Source organism: Leguminivora glycinivorella, chromosome 12, assembly GCF_023078275.1.
Source record: "Leguminivora glycinivorella isolate SPB_JAAS2020 chromosome 12, LegGlyc_1.1, whole genome shotgun sequence".
Taxonomy (NCBI): domain Eukaryota; kingdom Metazoa; phylum Arthropoda; class Insecta; order Lepidoptera; family Tortricidae; genus Leguminivora; species Leguminivora glycinivorella.
In genome coordinates, this window is record NC_062982.1 from 17,722,425 (window position 1) to 17,738,219 (window position 15,795).

The following is a 15,795-nucleotide window of genomic DNA, read 5'->3' on the forward strand; positions in this document are numbered from 1 at the left end:
GGCAATGTACGCCATTCAACTTAATTCCACGTGACATAAACGTCATGTCGTAATGACAATTAGGTAGGTACGCTAATTGATGTGGACGTAATACATTGCGTGCTGAATTATTATGTATGAAAAAAAAAATCTCGTCTATTCAAAAAGAAAACATATAGTTAAGCTCCTTGGGTCCGATACTAATCGTTATTAAGATATTCGCCCGTATGGAATACACACGCTGTATGTAAGTATATAGGTACTTATATAGGTATAGCTTTTGCCCGCGGCTTCGCTCGCGTTAAATTCGAAAATTGTGGAAAGCTCCATACAAACTTTCACCCCCCATTTTAGGGAAGTGGGGGGTTAGAAATAGACAAAAAGTAGCCTATGTCACTCTCCATCCCTTCAAATATCTCCACTTAAAAAATCACGTCAATTCGTCGCTCCGTTTTGCCGTGAAAGACGGACAAACAAACAGACACACACACTTTTCCATTTATAATATTAATATATAGTTAGTATATGGATACATACATACATACAATCACACGCCTGTATCCCATAAAGGGGTAAGCAGAGCACATGAAACTACTAAAGCTTCAGTGCCACTCTTGGCAAATAAAGGGTTGAAAGAAAACAAAACTGTGACATTGCAGTGACAGGTTGCCAGCCTCTCGCCTACGCCACAATTTAACCCATATTATAGTATATGGATATGGAATTATGGATTTTATTTAGTATATGGATTCCGTGGTGTATTTACATTATTCTACTGATTCTACATGTCAATACAGCAGCCGTGAATATATCGCGTTAATATAAAACAGAAAGCTATTAGTCCGTCGTGCAGCTAGTTACCGGCCATGCACAAACAAACGTGTCGCGCACGCGCGGGCGCCGAGCGATTTAGCGCGGCTGGGAGATGATCCAGGTTCACGAGGATGTTCAAGGGAAATCATAAAATAAGTCTGACAACCAAGAGATATACATTTTTTATTCGAATGGGAAATATAATTGACTAGCTTTTGCCCGCGGCTTCGCTCGCGTTAGAAAGAAACAAAAAGTAGCCTATGACACTCTCCGTCCCTTCAACTATCTTCACTTAAAAAAATCACGTCAATTCGTCGGCGTCGCTCCGTTTTGCCGTGAAAGACGGACAAACAAACAGACGCACACACTTTCCCATTTATAATATTAGCATGGATATTACTTGTTTAATCAAACAAAATGCCTAACGATTGTCTGGAAGATAGCGATATAAGACCATTGTTTGCCTGTATTTATAATCAATTGTTTGGTTTCCGCTGTATATTTTGCTGAGCTGGCACAGATAGAGTTGCAAATAGAAAAAAACCAAATGTTTTTTTTCAGAATTATGAAAAAAACCGAGAACCATGGTATTTTTTCTAAATATGGTTTTTTTTCAGATGAACAAATAATTCGACAATAACGGTTTTTCGTGAGTGGTAACGTGTTTCAATAACAATAACGTACATTTTAATACGATTAACATTCAGTATACAAACGTTTATTGGGGAATCCCCGATGCGGCGTGCAGCGTGGAGAGGCGGTGGTGTTGCCAACAGTAAATAGTGATAACTACCAACTACAGATTTCGTAAATGTTACTTTTATGCTTTTATAGAGGTAAGACCAGAAATGAAAGTTATTTGATTAAATTCGTTTAATAGTTAACATCAAGTCTAAAAAACCATATAAAAGTATTAACAGCTTTGCAAATTTTGAGATTTCGTACATTAGAAAAAAAACATACTCCAGAAAAAAAACTGTTTTTTTCACGGTTTTTTTATGTTTTTTTTCAAGCCAGAAAAAAAAACCGTTTTCTTGCAACCCTAGGCACAGAGAAGGTATTACATTTATCTAGATGTAGATGTAGTGTAGGGACGCCTGACTGGAAACAGGCGGGTAGTCGATCACATGATGCGTTCTAAGTACCTACTAATATATCTATCTATCTATCTATCTACTAACATAAAGATACAGGGGCCCATCAGCATCAATTAAGAGTACCGAGCGACTTGAAAGCGAGGCGAGCACGATATTGCCGCGAACGCGCAAATATAGCTGTATTAAAACTAAAATTCTGGAATATAACACACACCTACATTGCAAATTTTGCTGCAACCAAACACAAATGCCGAATATATACCTAGCGTATTCAGAGTATTTAGTTAGACCGTAACAGATATCTGCCGAAAATGCCATTACATCCTCCAAACGCAATTCTATGTTATATTGTGACATTTGGCACATTGTCACAGGCCACATCGCTGACGCTTCCTGCAGTACCGGAAGTGCACGGCAGCCATATTGGCAGCTAGGAAATTGCGAACCGAAAGCTGACAGTAACGTGAAATGTTTCAAATGTCTGTATTGGACTATGTTCGGCCATGTTTTATTAAAATTATGATATATTTATACTAGGAAATATGAAAATGGATGGAGTTTGGACAACATTTTAGCAAAGTACCCCTAACAATATGTTTAGTTGACAAATTGGACACCTCAGAATTCAGATAATTAAACAATATTAAAAACACTTATGTACCTAACTCTCAATTTTACACAAACATTAAACATCAAAGGAAACCTATAAGTTACACTCACATAGATAGGTAAGTAACCTGTTACTCATAAAACCTTAATCGTTATTAGGTCGTCAGGCTTAGTATTAGTACCTATACCTTTGGGGTTACCTACTAATGCAGTACTCACCTACTATTTACTCCTCTAATAGTCATCTCAACGTTAGAATTTCATGCTTTAGATGCATTCGAGTGCCTCCGTACTCCACAACCCTTAAACCGTAAATGAGCCCTTGTATTACCTTCATTTTTACCCACCGCATATTGCTCCACGATAGGAAACACTATCCAGCAAAGCCAAGTGCTCTCATCATCAATCCCTTTGTAAACGTCAGATCATCAGACAACATCAACAATTCAACAATCCTCGCATAACCTTTACAAAAACTTGCCCTAAAACTCTCACACGCATCAAAGCTAATTTATGAAACTAGCAATGACACTACAGCATCTTAACCCTTCGCGAGACAATGGGAGGAACGGGGGGCAATTCTCCCTCCTTTATCTAGGGTTGCCAGGTGAGTGAAAGAGAATTGTCGTGAGTGTCATAACGTACACCAACAAAAAAGCATAAAAGGTGCATAACATCCAAAACCCAAAAACTGTCTATTGTAGCTTATTTATAAATAAATAAATAAATATTGGGGGACACCTTACAAATATCAACCTAGCCCCAAACTAAGTAGAGCTTGTACTATGGCGACGAGTGGAATATATTTATTTGTAGGTGTAGGTGTACCTATTAATTACTTACTTCTTGACATTTTAGGTTGTAAATATGATAAAAAGGAAAGTTTGTGACAGAACATTCAACAGAAAGAGATGAGTAGAAAAGTAAGCGCAGGATAAATTGCAAGATTTTGGCAGGTGAAAATGTAATTATAAAATTCAAACCTCGATGAAATTATGACGTTTACTCAACCCTTGGCTATCAAAAACGTTGCAAACTTATTTTAGCATTAGCATGACTTTAGGTAGGTATGTATTATATACAGAGGGTAGACTCTGGATGGAGCAGAAAGCTAGGGAAACTGAGCAAACGACAATTCCAAATTGTAACGGGGGTGTTCACAGGCTATTACGGGGTCAAAGGCATTTTAGCCAAGATGGGACACGCTGATAACACTGATTGTCGTATGTGTGGTGAAGAGGAAGAGACCGTCAGAGATCTAATGTGTGAATGTCACGCCCTCGCCAGACAAAGAGTGAAGAACTTTGGAGCAAGTTACTTGGTGCCAAAGGACTTCAGAGAGCTACCCACGAGCCTCATCATCCGATACGTGGAGATGGTCGAGAAGCTCCTGAATAGCTGAAGAATCTTAGGATCGTAGGGGGTAATTGCACAAAAGATCCCGATGGGTCAAAGTGTATACGTAAGGGCCTCCGCAGTTTTTAAGATAAAATAAGATTAGGTAGGTATGTATATTTTTTCTTTGTTCTTACTCAATGACAAATATCTGGCAACACTGCCTTCCTCCCCGCTGGGGTGAAGTGCTGCTGTAATCAGGGCTAATAGAAGCGCGCGTGCTTTGATCTGCGTGTCAAAGGGAAGTAGTCGGTTAGAATTGGCAGACATTTTACGCGAAAAAAATGGAGTAAGTTTAATTAGGTTGAGGTGTCTTTAATTGGAGCTTATAATCTTCGCTATTTGTATTGGAAGGTTAAATGTGAGCTCCGTTAAAATATGCAAGATTGTTACCATAGTTTGGTAAGTCATTTCTGGAAAAAAACAGCGGAAGATGTAAGCGCGAAGTGTTACCATCCCGTAGAAAATTTAATCAGCACCTTTTGTCTTACAAAGCTGTTCAGGCAATCATCATTGAAAATCGAAATCAGGCAAGCAGGCACGGTCGCGTGATAATGAGGCCGTCCTTTTGGCACTATTTGTAAGTGCGACAGGGAGGCATCGATGCGATAAAGTTTATCCAACTAGCAGTGGAGTGGCGTGAAAATTTCCGTTGATAAAGCCGGAGGTTTTCGGGATCTGTTTTGTATGGACTTCTACCACATACTGGAGAATTTTAGGGAAACCGTAGGGAATCGAGTTACCTAGTGTGCTTCGCCTACACCCACAGAGGTAATTCTATGTTCGAAGTGATTAGCATTTCGAAAGAGGTGCCTCATATTTTTTTATTCAGCAATCATTCAATTTTATCAATATTTTTCACACTAGGACATTACTTCCTACAATTCCTACTACTTCTATCTATCAGGTACCTAGTAGGGCCTTAGTTAATGATATAAATAATAGAAAATTTGGTACTGTAAGTGCATACACTTTGGATGTCAAGTTATTATTTCACCTTACACGTAAATAAAAATAATTCTTAATCAAAACGTCAGTCAACCGCAGTCCGCAAGTCGTGCCTAACCCTCCGCAGCGCCAAGGTGCACGGGCGCGGTGCAATTGTCTCGTTGTGTTAATTGATTCTTTTGTGGCCCGATCGGGCAGTGGCAGGGTTAATTGGTTCTTGGTGCTTCTTGTGCCCCATTGTGGTATTGTGGTCTTCGTTTATTATAATTTTGTTTGAGGGCGAGTTGATTTGACAGCTAGGGGAAATAATATTCCTGCATCTGAAAAATATAATCCTGCATCTGAAAAAGAAATACACAAAATTATTCAGAACCTCCCAAATAAATACACTTGCGGTTTTGATGAACTCCCTCCAATATTAATAAAGATGTGCAACGAAGAATTAACACCGCCAATTACCTTGTTAATAAACCAATCTTTTCAGGAATGCCGCTTTCCCGACAAACTAAAAATAACTGCCATCAAACCTATTTTAAAAAGAGGTGGTAAACGACATAACATTTCCGACTATAGACCAATAGCCCTCTTACCCACCTTATCAAAAATATTTGAAAGATGCATGGCAGACCGAATTTATAATTTCCTAGAAAAGTTTAATCTACTTGAAGACAACCAATTCGCCTTCCGCCAAAAACGATCAACCACCCATGCAGTCTACACGTTTATCCAAGGAATATTAGAACACCTCAAAACCAAAAACTATGCCGTTGGTTTATTATTGGATATGTCCAAAGCGTACGACAGAGTCTCCCATTCAATATTGTTAACAAAATTACACGATATTGGAATTCGTGGCAATGCATATAATTGGCTAAAATCATATCTCCACAATAGACAGCAGTACGTACAAATAGAACACCACTTTAAAGACTCTACAGAACTAACAAAACTTCAATCAGAATGGGAAACCATCAATAGTTCAATCCCCCAAGGCAGTGTAATAGGATGTTTGCTGTTTTTAATATACATCAATGATCTCCCCAAAACAACCAATAATAAATGTATCATTTTCGCCGACGACATCTCCCTTCTCTTCAAACATGACAACAACTCCGATAACTACACTCAAATTAAAGAAACTTTCACTAATATTTCTGACTGGCTACAGGACCATAACCTTATAATAAATACAGCTAAAACCAAAATCATACAATTTAGACCGTATCAAAAAAACCAACCGATTTGACACCACTTCTGAAAGACCTCAATATAGAAGAGGAATCCGAATGCACTTTACTAGGAATCACAATAGACTCCCATCTGACCTGGAAAAACCATGTAGCCAGAATGAAATCCAAACTGTCTTCTTTTATTTTTGCCCTATACATTTTAAAGTCCAACACTCACACTGAGTGCGCCTTATCAGCATACCATTCTAATGCGCAAGCCCGATTACGATATGGCATTATCCTATGGGGGCATAGCAGTGATGTGCATGATCTGTTCGTAGCTCAAAAAAAATGTGTTCGAATCCTTGCCAACATTAAACACCCAGACAGCTGCAAACCATATTTCAAAAGCCTTCAAATTCTAACTCTACCCTCCCTCTACTTACTGGAAATATCGATATTTGTTAGAAAGAACACCCAATTATTCAATTTCTGTAAAAGCGAACGTCGTAATAACAAACTCATCCTCCCGAACCCATTTTAGAACTATACAGAAAAGGTCCATACTTTCGAGCAATCCAGATCTACAACAAATTGCCTAACAGAATTACGAGCACTCAAAAATTGAACGCCTTTACTTCAAAGCTGCAAGCATTATTAATAGATAAAGCCTACTACTCCATCCAAGAGTTTATGGACGACAATTTAAAGTAAGTTACCTACTTACTCGTAAACACAAAATTACACATCCTAATTATAAGAAACAATGTACATAGTTTTAAGAATATTGCCATACCCTTCACAGGGTGCCATGTGCTCATATTAAAATAATTTTATTGTAACATCCTGTACGTACCATGGTAAGCAAATAAATGATTTATGATTTATGATTTATGATAATATTTTTGTTGAAAATGCATTACCTACTTAATTCGATCTTATTCGGGTAGAATTCTCCCTCGCTAATGATTGTGTTCAAGTATATTCAGATTACGACTGAGATGCCAAGGTTTTAATAAAAATTACCTGTCTGATCATAGGTACGTCATATTAACTAAGTAACTATTTAATTTTATTATGCTAACACATTGCCATTCCAAAGGAAATACAATTATTAATGTCGAGACGGTTATCTTATCGAAACATACCTATTATCAGTTTAGTACGCCACGAATTCCTAATAATATACGTAATTATCTCGTTTGACGTCAATACTTCTTTAAATTGAGAATAGTGGACAAGTCGTATAATTCATGCATTTTCTTATTTACCTATCGAACTTGATAGCTAATTTCGCCGCAGTAGTCAGTTGCGTTGGTGGTGTAATGGTCAGCATAGTTGCCTTCCAAGCAGTTGATCCGGGTTCGATTCCCGGCCAACGCACACTTTTTGTATTTTGTTTTTGCTTTTTCTTTATATTTTTTATTTGTTTAGATTTCATATTACGTTTGATTGAATTGAAACCTAGTTCAAAGGAAAAAAATAGAAGTAGATGGCGTGGCGAACGTCTATGGCGAAAAAGTGCAAACACTTGAAAAGTAATTTTGAGGCGTTCTATATTTACTCTGGCAGGGATTTAATTTCCGATGAAATGTTGACATTGTGTCCAGCCCGTCACGAAGACATCTTATCGGGGAAATCGTCTTGCAGGGGCGCGTTTCAACTTTGGTTTCTAAACGTTCGTGACATAGCCAAATTTGTGACGCGTTGAACGCACCGCAACAGATTTACCAGATTTGTTAGTTGTTAATGATAAGGTGTCATTGAAATACCTACTTATTATTATCTTTATTTGGATTGTTTGTAATTTCATTTTCTTTTTTTAGTGCACGATGAAGTCATGTTCATGCTGTGTTGCATAAAGTTACCTAATAAAGAGTGAAACACAAAATTTTTCACCACACCAACACGAACAAAATACTGACTCCATCCATCGAAATCCATCAATTTATTCAATATTTATGATTTACAATAATCATTTACATGTAAATTCTACCAACCAATCAAGTTAAAATTTGTATGAAATTACTTTGCACTCTTGTGGATAAAATGCAATTTTGCTATCTGTTTTTGAATGACAAAGAGAGCCTTTACTAGTTGGTGTGCTGAAAAATAATATTGTATGTAGATATTTGATTAGTGTAAGGTACAGCGGGGAAAATCCCGACCAAATTGCAACTGATCTATTTTTTCCATTTCCACAATGTTTACTGAGCACGCGTGCCACATATAACCAGTGGACACTTTAATTAATAGGTAATGCAAACATTGTAAAACATGGAAAAATGGATCAGTTGCATTTTCCCCCCAGTCGAAATAGTCCCACTGTACCTTACTATTCTAAAATTAAAACAAAATCCTATGAAACTATAAGACGATATGAAACCTACATTTAGGTGTCATGTTACCTACCTATCGATTGTTATATGTAGGTTGTTATAGGTAGCAAGTTAGCAGCCCGCATTATGGTCACCCTATTTCGCGTCCCCACGCCGACACGTCTGCAATTAAGCTCAAATTGCGCGGAATCCTGCCTGTTTGCTTGCAGCGCCGGAAATTGTCTACTGTCAATATTAGGGCTGACTGTACCCCAACTGTAGATTACCTGCCACGAGATCCTGCAAGGTTCAACCGCAGTTTATGTTGCTGGAAAGTGAATTTGGTTGGAATTATCAACGCAAAGCATCGATTGAGATATTTGAGATGCTATTAGCTGATTGGCGAGGCAACTATGATTTAAAAAAAATGACAATGTAGGTATAGATAAAATCGATATTGGCAACATACCTTACAAAGCGGCGCAACTAATATAATGTTATCCGGCGCTGTTTGTCAGAATAAATAAATAAACAAATAATAAATATTGGGGACAACTTACACAGATCAACTTAGCCCTTAAATTAAGTACTGTGGGTGCTAAGCGACGATATACATACTTAAATAGATAAATACTTACTTATATCCATGAAAACATCCATGACTCAGCAACAAATATCTGTGCTCATCGCACAAATGAATGAAATGTAATACATACGTCATATCATGGGCATGACCAACGTCCAACTTTAATGATAGCGGCGGCCGTTGAAAATAATTTTGACATCATAAAATTTAACATGGAAAAACCCACAAAATGAGCTTAGGCACCTGTCTCGGGCTGTCTCGTATCTAAATGTGTAGATGCCCCAACACGCACAACTGCTATTAAATAAATACTTAATTATATAATTTCAATTAAACAAATTCTTAATTAAACAATCAAAGTTTTGGCTATGCTACTTAACAAGTTCATAACGAGATCAGGGGGCCGATTTCTGAATGTCGTCCATTCAATTTCGTGAATTAGGTCAGTGATATCTCTACTCGGTCATTAGGTACTTACCACTAGATTTAAATTACTAGATGTAGTTCAAAAATAGCATTTCGTCAGAGACTGAATGTTCGAAATTCAAAAATCGGTCCCCAGTTATACTCTACTGCTTACAGATTTAATAATAACAAGTCGCTTTATGTATAATTTGGTAATTATAATCAATCTATTGAGGTATATTCAATGACTTACAACTCCTTATTTTCCCCTGACAATCTTGAGCCGAACTAGTCGAACTCTGAGAACCACATGTTAGGGTGCAAAATTGAGGACTTTCCTCGAGGGTGCAACGATTGGCAGTAGTTTTCTCGGTCTTATAAGTGTGTATGATGGTCCTGTAATTTGGGGGGTAGACAAATATTATGTGTAATGGTGTGTGCTCAATCAACTAATACAACATTCGGACCGGCAAGATAACATTTAAGCCATCTTACTCGTATGTGAAGTCGGTAAACGTATTAAACGGTTTTAAGTGGTAGGGTGTGAATTCTATCGTGAAGTGACCGTAATGAAAACGAGTGAACACTGATGATTTTACGGGTATTTTATTGTTGATTTTTGCACCCTGACGTATTACTATTTCATTAGTTTCTGATTAGGCTGACTAGGTATATCTGAACAAAGGACGCATTAACTAAGAATCTTAGATTGACTTATTAGTCTAAGCCAATTCAACTAAAGTCTGACATGCACCCGTTTCAGCCTAACTAAGTACTTTCTTGATTGATATGGTACACACCTTTTATACTGGGGACGCTATTGCTATGTCTTGTATGGGAACCCTGCATTTTATGATTAAGCACTGAGACTTGGCACAGTTGTTCATTGGGTGGCCCTGAGTAGATAAAGATCGGGAGGCATCGAGAGCCCCCCTTAATTTAGGAGGGAGGAGGGGGGGAAGCCTGGCGCCTCCGCGCTTCCTTTGAAACCATATTTCTCTATAACTATACAAAATAGGGCATGCGATATATCATTTTCGGATAAATGAAGGACGAGGAATTCAATTTTGGGACAAAAAAATGTATTTTAGAATAAAAATACAAAATAAAATGGGAAAATCTGAAAACGATATTTTTTTTTATACATATTATTGCACATTTTATGAAAACTGTAATGGTTTTTTCTACATAAAAAATATTATTTAAATATATATAAAAAGTATAATTTGTTATAGAAATATATTATACGACGAGTGATATAAAATAATTTACATCGCCCGATAGGGTGATTTGAATGCTCATTTCAATAAGTTTTGTCAATGATTTCAGGTAGAATTACTATTTTTAACACACGAAAGCCGTAATCATTGTATTTTATGGCTATTTTAGTGATTAATGTACTTAAAATAAAATAAATACAAAAATAAAAAAAAAAATGTGACAACTTTTTTATAACATTATCCTATTTTGTTCTTTCTATACAATATATATCTAAAAGCAATAAATATGAATGAAAAGCCACATTTATGTAGTTTATAAAAATATATAGTTTGTTATATAAATATATTACGAAACGCGAGATAAAAAATAATGAAGGTGACGTGGCAGGGCGATCTTGATGTACGGTACGGGTCAGCTTGTATGATTCGATGAGGTGAGGTAAAGGTACTCAAAGCTCTCAAAAAGTGTAGTTATTTAGAGTACTTCAAATTAAACAACATACTCCTATATAGTCTGAATTTAACTATTTATATTACATGAAATGATCGATTGATATGATAGGTCAGATATATACATCTGATCTTAATACATCTTGTGAAATAGTAGTTATCTATATGATTTGCCTAATTTATGGATAATTCTTACTTGACATATTTATTATTCTAGATCTGCGTCCTGTACTTTGGTTAACGAGTGCCGAAAATAGTTATTAACCAAAAAAGACGGCCAAATTAACAGCATTTCACCGACAAAAGCTGCCTTGCACCATTTTTGTAAGGGTTATAGGTATATCAAGGTGTCCATTTATGGGGTCAACTAAACCCAATTCAAAATTTGCCATTATTTGCTACTTGTGGCAGGACGAAAGTCTGTAACAATTGGTATTTGGGAGCCTAGGTACTTGCCCGCAACGTTGCCTGTTGCTGCAGAAACATGCCTCGAAATTGTCGGATGCAGGTGTAAAAAACAGTGCCGCGTAAGGTGCAATCGTAAAAAAAGACTTTTTAAATTAAATGTTCGGAGCTGATGTGCTTATGCAGTGGATGTTGTGATATATACATAATTAAATTCAGACTATTCATGTTGTTTTATTTGAATAACTCAAAATAGCTACACTTTTTGAGAGCCTTGAGTACTAGCCCCGATACACATGTTTTCGTCTAGTCAGACCATTTTTTGAGGTTCTCCTTTGTACAAAAGCAATGTCTTAAGTAGTTCAAAAATCATTAATGTTTAATGCTAATACGAATCTAGTTTATTTTTTATGGCACTATTGCGCAATAACTAACTATCATTGATACTGAAAGGAAGAATATGACGATTTTTATTTTATCCTTTATGGATGGGTAAAACCGATTTAAGGAGGCCCAAAGGAAGTAACTAAATTCTGCTAGTAAACTAAAAAATCTTCAAGCCTGTGCATGCAGAACTGCTTCAGGAGAGGAGAACGTGATTAAGACATTTTTTTTTGCAATATAAGTCACATGCAATTATATTTTACAATCAAAATAAACTATATTATAGGACTTTTACAATTTTCTGTACTGGGTCGTGATATACCTACATGTGTAAACGTTATTAGAATAAGTATATTTCTGTATTACTAGACGAACTCCACTGCATAGCGGGTAGTAGGTACCTTTACCTCACCTCATCGAATAATGCAAGCTGACCCGTACATTAAAATTTTCATTTTCATTATTTTTTATCTCGCGTTTCGTAATATATTTATATAACAAACTATATATTTTTATAAACTGCATAAATGTGGCTTTTTATTGATATTTATTGCGTTTAAATATATATTGTGTAGAAAGAACAAAATAGGATAATGTTTAAAAAAATTATCACATTTTTAATATTTTTTAAATTTTTTGTATTTTTTTTAATTTTAAGTACATTAATCACTAAAATAGCCATAAACTACAATGATTACGGCTTTCGTGTGTTAAAAATAGTAATTATACCTGAAATCATTGACAAAACTTATTGAAATGAGCATTCAAATCACCCTATCGGGCGATGTAAATTATTTTTTATCACTCGTCCTATAATATATTTCTATAACAAATTGTACATTTTCTAAAACTAGTTAAATGTAGCTATTAAATAATATTTTTTATTTAGAAAAAACCATTACAGTTTTCATAAAATGTGCAATAATATGTATAAAAAAAAAATATCGTTTTCAGATTTTCCCATTTTATTTTGTATTTTTATTCTAAAATACATTTTTTTTGTTACAAAAATGAATTCCTCGTCCTTTATTTACCCGAAAATGATATATCGCATGCCCTATTTTGTATAGTTTTAGAGAAATATGGTTTCAAATGAAGCGCGGCGGCGCTAGCCTTCCCCCCCTCTTCCCTCCTAAATTAAGGGGGGCTCTCAATGCCTCCCGATCTTTATCTACTCAGGGCCACCCAAGGAACAACCTGTGCCAAGTCTCAGTGCTTAATCATAAAATGCAGGGTGTTGTGCAATAGCGTCCCCAGTATTACATACACACGATCACGCCTGCATCCCATAAAGGGAGAGGCAGAACACCTGAAATTGCTCAAGTTCCAGGCCACTCTTGGCAATCAAGCCAATTAAGTTAATTATTGTTTCTTTCAACACATTTTTTATATTATTTAAATAAAAAAAAAGACTTATACCTACTGTATAATCATAATTTTCTTTGGTTATCTGGGCTTCTTGGCATGGTTTGTGGTAATCTTGCTAATTATAATCCTAAGAATTGTTTAAATCTTTATTTTGTTTTACTTATTTAAAACGTAGTAAAATAACGGTTGTCCTTTGTTTTCCGTCTTTTTCGGAAATTGAATTTCAAATGCTCGTAAAATAACCCGTCTACAGGGACACCTATTAGCGAAACGATCTGAATAGGCAGTGACATTTGTTTCAGCAGCAACATTATAAAGGGTTAATTTTCGCCCCTTGGACCGGCCGCTTTTGTCAGGCCAAAGGGCATGCTCGCCAATTTATAAAATTAGCCACTTAGACATTGATACGTTTTGGCTTTTACAATAATGTTTGATAAACAAATTGAATGTTATTCCAGAAGCAAAGCTCAGGAAGTATAGGAAGACAGAAGTGTCTATACTCCTTTTCGTTTAATTGCAGTCAAAGTACCTATCTGTTTAAAATTATTGATGGTAAAAGACAAAAATAACCAGCGGTTCTTAACGCCGGTGTGTCTCCGGCATTAAGTAGCTTTCCATAGGCGACAGCGTCTTGAAAGAAGTCTTTATCCTTCCTTTCATATTTGAATGCAGTTAGACTATCTCTCTCTGGTATTGCGATGCCAAACAGAGATACCGCAAATGGGCTGAAAGGATCTGGGTCGCGCCCGCGGCGCCGCCTGCCGGACTATTCTGGAATTACGTTTCTTCGTTCGAAGTTCAAAGTTAAGGATAGTTGACCACAGATTAGCCATAGTAAATTAGTGATAGCCAAATGTTAGCCCCTTTTTTGCTGTAAGAAAATAAGTTACGAAACAGGGTACGTATACGTAACCGAATGGCTCAAGCGCTCACAAAACGAAACGCTCGTAGATATCTATCTCTATCGCTCTTGCGTATTGGTGCGACAGAGCCAGACTACCTTTCGCGGCGTTTCGTTTTCGTTTCGCGTCGGAGAAATGCCATTCGGCTGCGCATGCAGGAACCCTGCTATGTTTTGGGCAAGTCGTGTAAAAATTGAATTAATATTTGTCTAATTTTGAAGTATGATAAAAGCAGCTCGGTTACAATTACGAATAAAGTAATTTGCACTTGTACAAATACATTTGGATTGTGAGATGTATGCCTATAGTTCTCAAGAACGGGATCTAATTCGAAAAAACATATCTCCTCCAAATATTGAAAAAATTGAATCAGAACCTATTATGGCATATCTATTATCTACCCACCGATGTAAATATGTTCGTGCAAATAAAAAAAATAAAAAAAATGCATATATTCTTGTCACCAATTCATCATATTTTCGTGGAAACTCCAAGACGCTCCAGAATAGGCACAGGGAATGAATTCCTAGACGTAAACAGACGCGACAGCCATGTTTGTGCAGTCCTACCACGGTGACTCGAACAGAGCGAGTTACTAGTGAGTTACCTTAGTATACTTAACACTTCAAAGAGATCTGGCCTCATACAAACTTTAAGGAATGATAATATACGATACGATAAGGGTCGTTGGATACGCGCCGCAAAGGAAGCCACAGAATAGCGCACTGTTCCCTGTATTTTGACTTGTCCTCTGTAATGATCCTGCACTCACCCTGTCGCTCGCACTCCCCCGCGCCGCCGCCGTCGCCAGCCCCCGGCGTCCCGCGCACCCACGCTATATCCCTTAAAGGCTTGCTAACAATGTTTTAAGAGCTATATCGTATGCGTAGGTGCGCGGGGCGCCGGGCGGGGGCGGGCATCTTTTATGTAGCGTTTTAACGATCTATGCACGACACTGTAAATAACGAATAACAGTTCGGGAGTAGAAAAAAGATTAAATGTTGCCGACCAAAGACCTAGCGGTGGACTATTATTCCAGAGGTAAGTTTATTGAAAACTTGGAGTGGACTTACGCGGAAGCTCCATACCGATTCAGAACAAGGGCTATACAACCTTACCTACATATGAATAATATAAACATACCATTTTTCACTAAATTATTGGCATCTTTCACTGCACACTCGACTACCAATTTCACGTTCAGCTAAAAGCACGTCCTCTCGTGTAGGTATACTCAAGACGCTAAAGCGCTCGAGCATATGTTCGACTTAGCTGCACTTTTGACAAATTGAGCTAAGTTGGTGCACCTACTCAACAAGTGGCATGATATGCAGGAGCTGAATATATCTCGTTGACATGGAAATACGAATGCGGATATTCAAATACCAAGATGTATTGAGGCTTTAGTGAAAAGGGGTACAGCTCTGTGTTAGTACAGTTTATGTGGCACTTGTACCTTTGCAGCTTTTGGTTTTTGCTTTTGGCAGCTGTGCGAAACTTGTACCTCTTTTCGCAGGCAGCAGTTCTGACCATGTCATCATCCTCCTTGCGTTATCCCGGCATTTGCCACGGCTCATGGGAGCCTGGGGTCCGCTTTGACAACTAATCTCAAGATTTGGCGTAGGCACTAGTTTTTACGAAAGCGACTGCCATCTGACCTTCCAACCCGAAGGGTAACTAGGCCTTATTTGAATTAGTCCGGTTTCCTCACGATGTTTTCCTTCACCGAAAAGCGACTGGCAAATAT

At 37.1% G+C, this 15,795-nt stretch overlaps 1 non-coding gene across 1 annotated transcript; it reads left to right on the plus strand.

The window, feature by feature from the left end:
• The first annotated feature begins 7,321 nt into the window (after positions 1-7,321).
• Positions 7,322-7,393, plus strand: Trnag-ucc. Its single transcript has one exon. It is a non-coding gene; the product is annotated as a tRNA-Gly (tRNA).
• Positions 7,394-15,795: the final 8,402 nt, after the last annotated feature.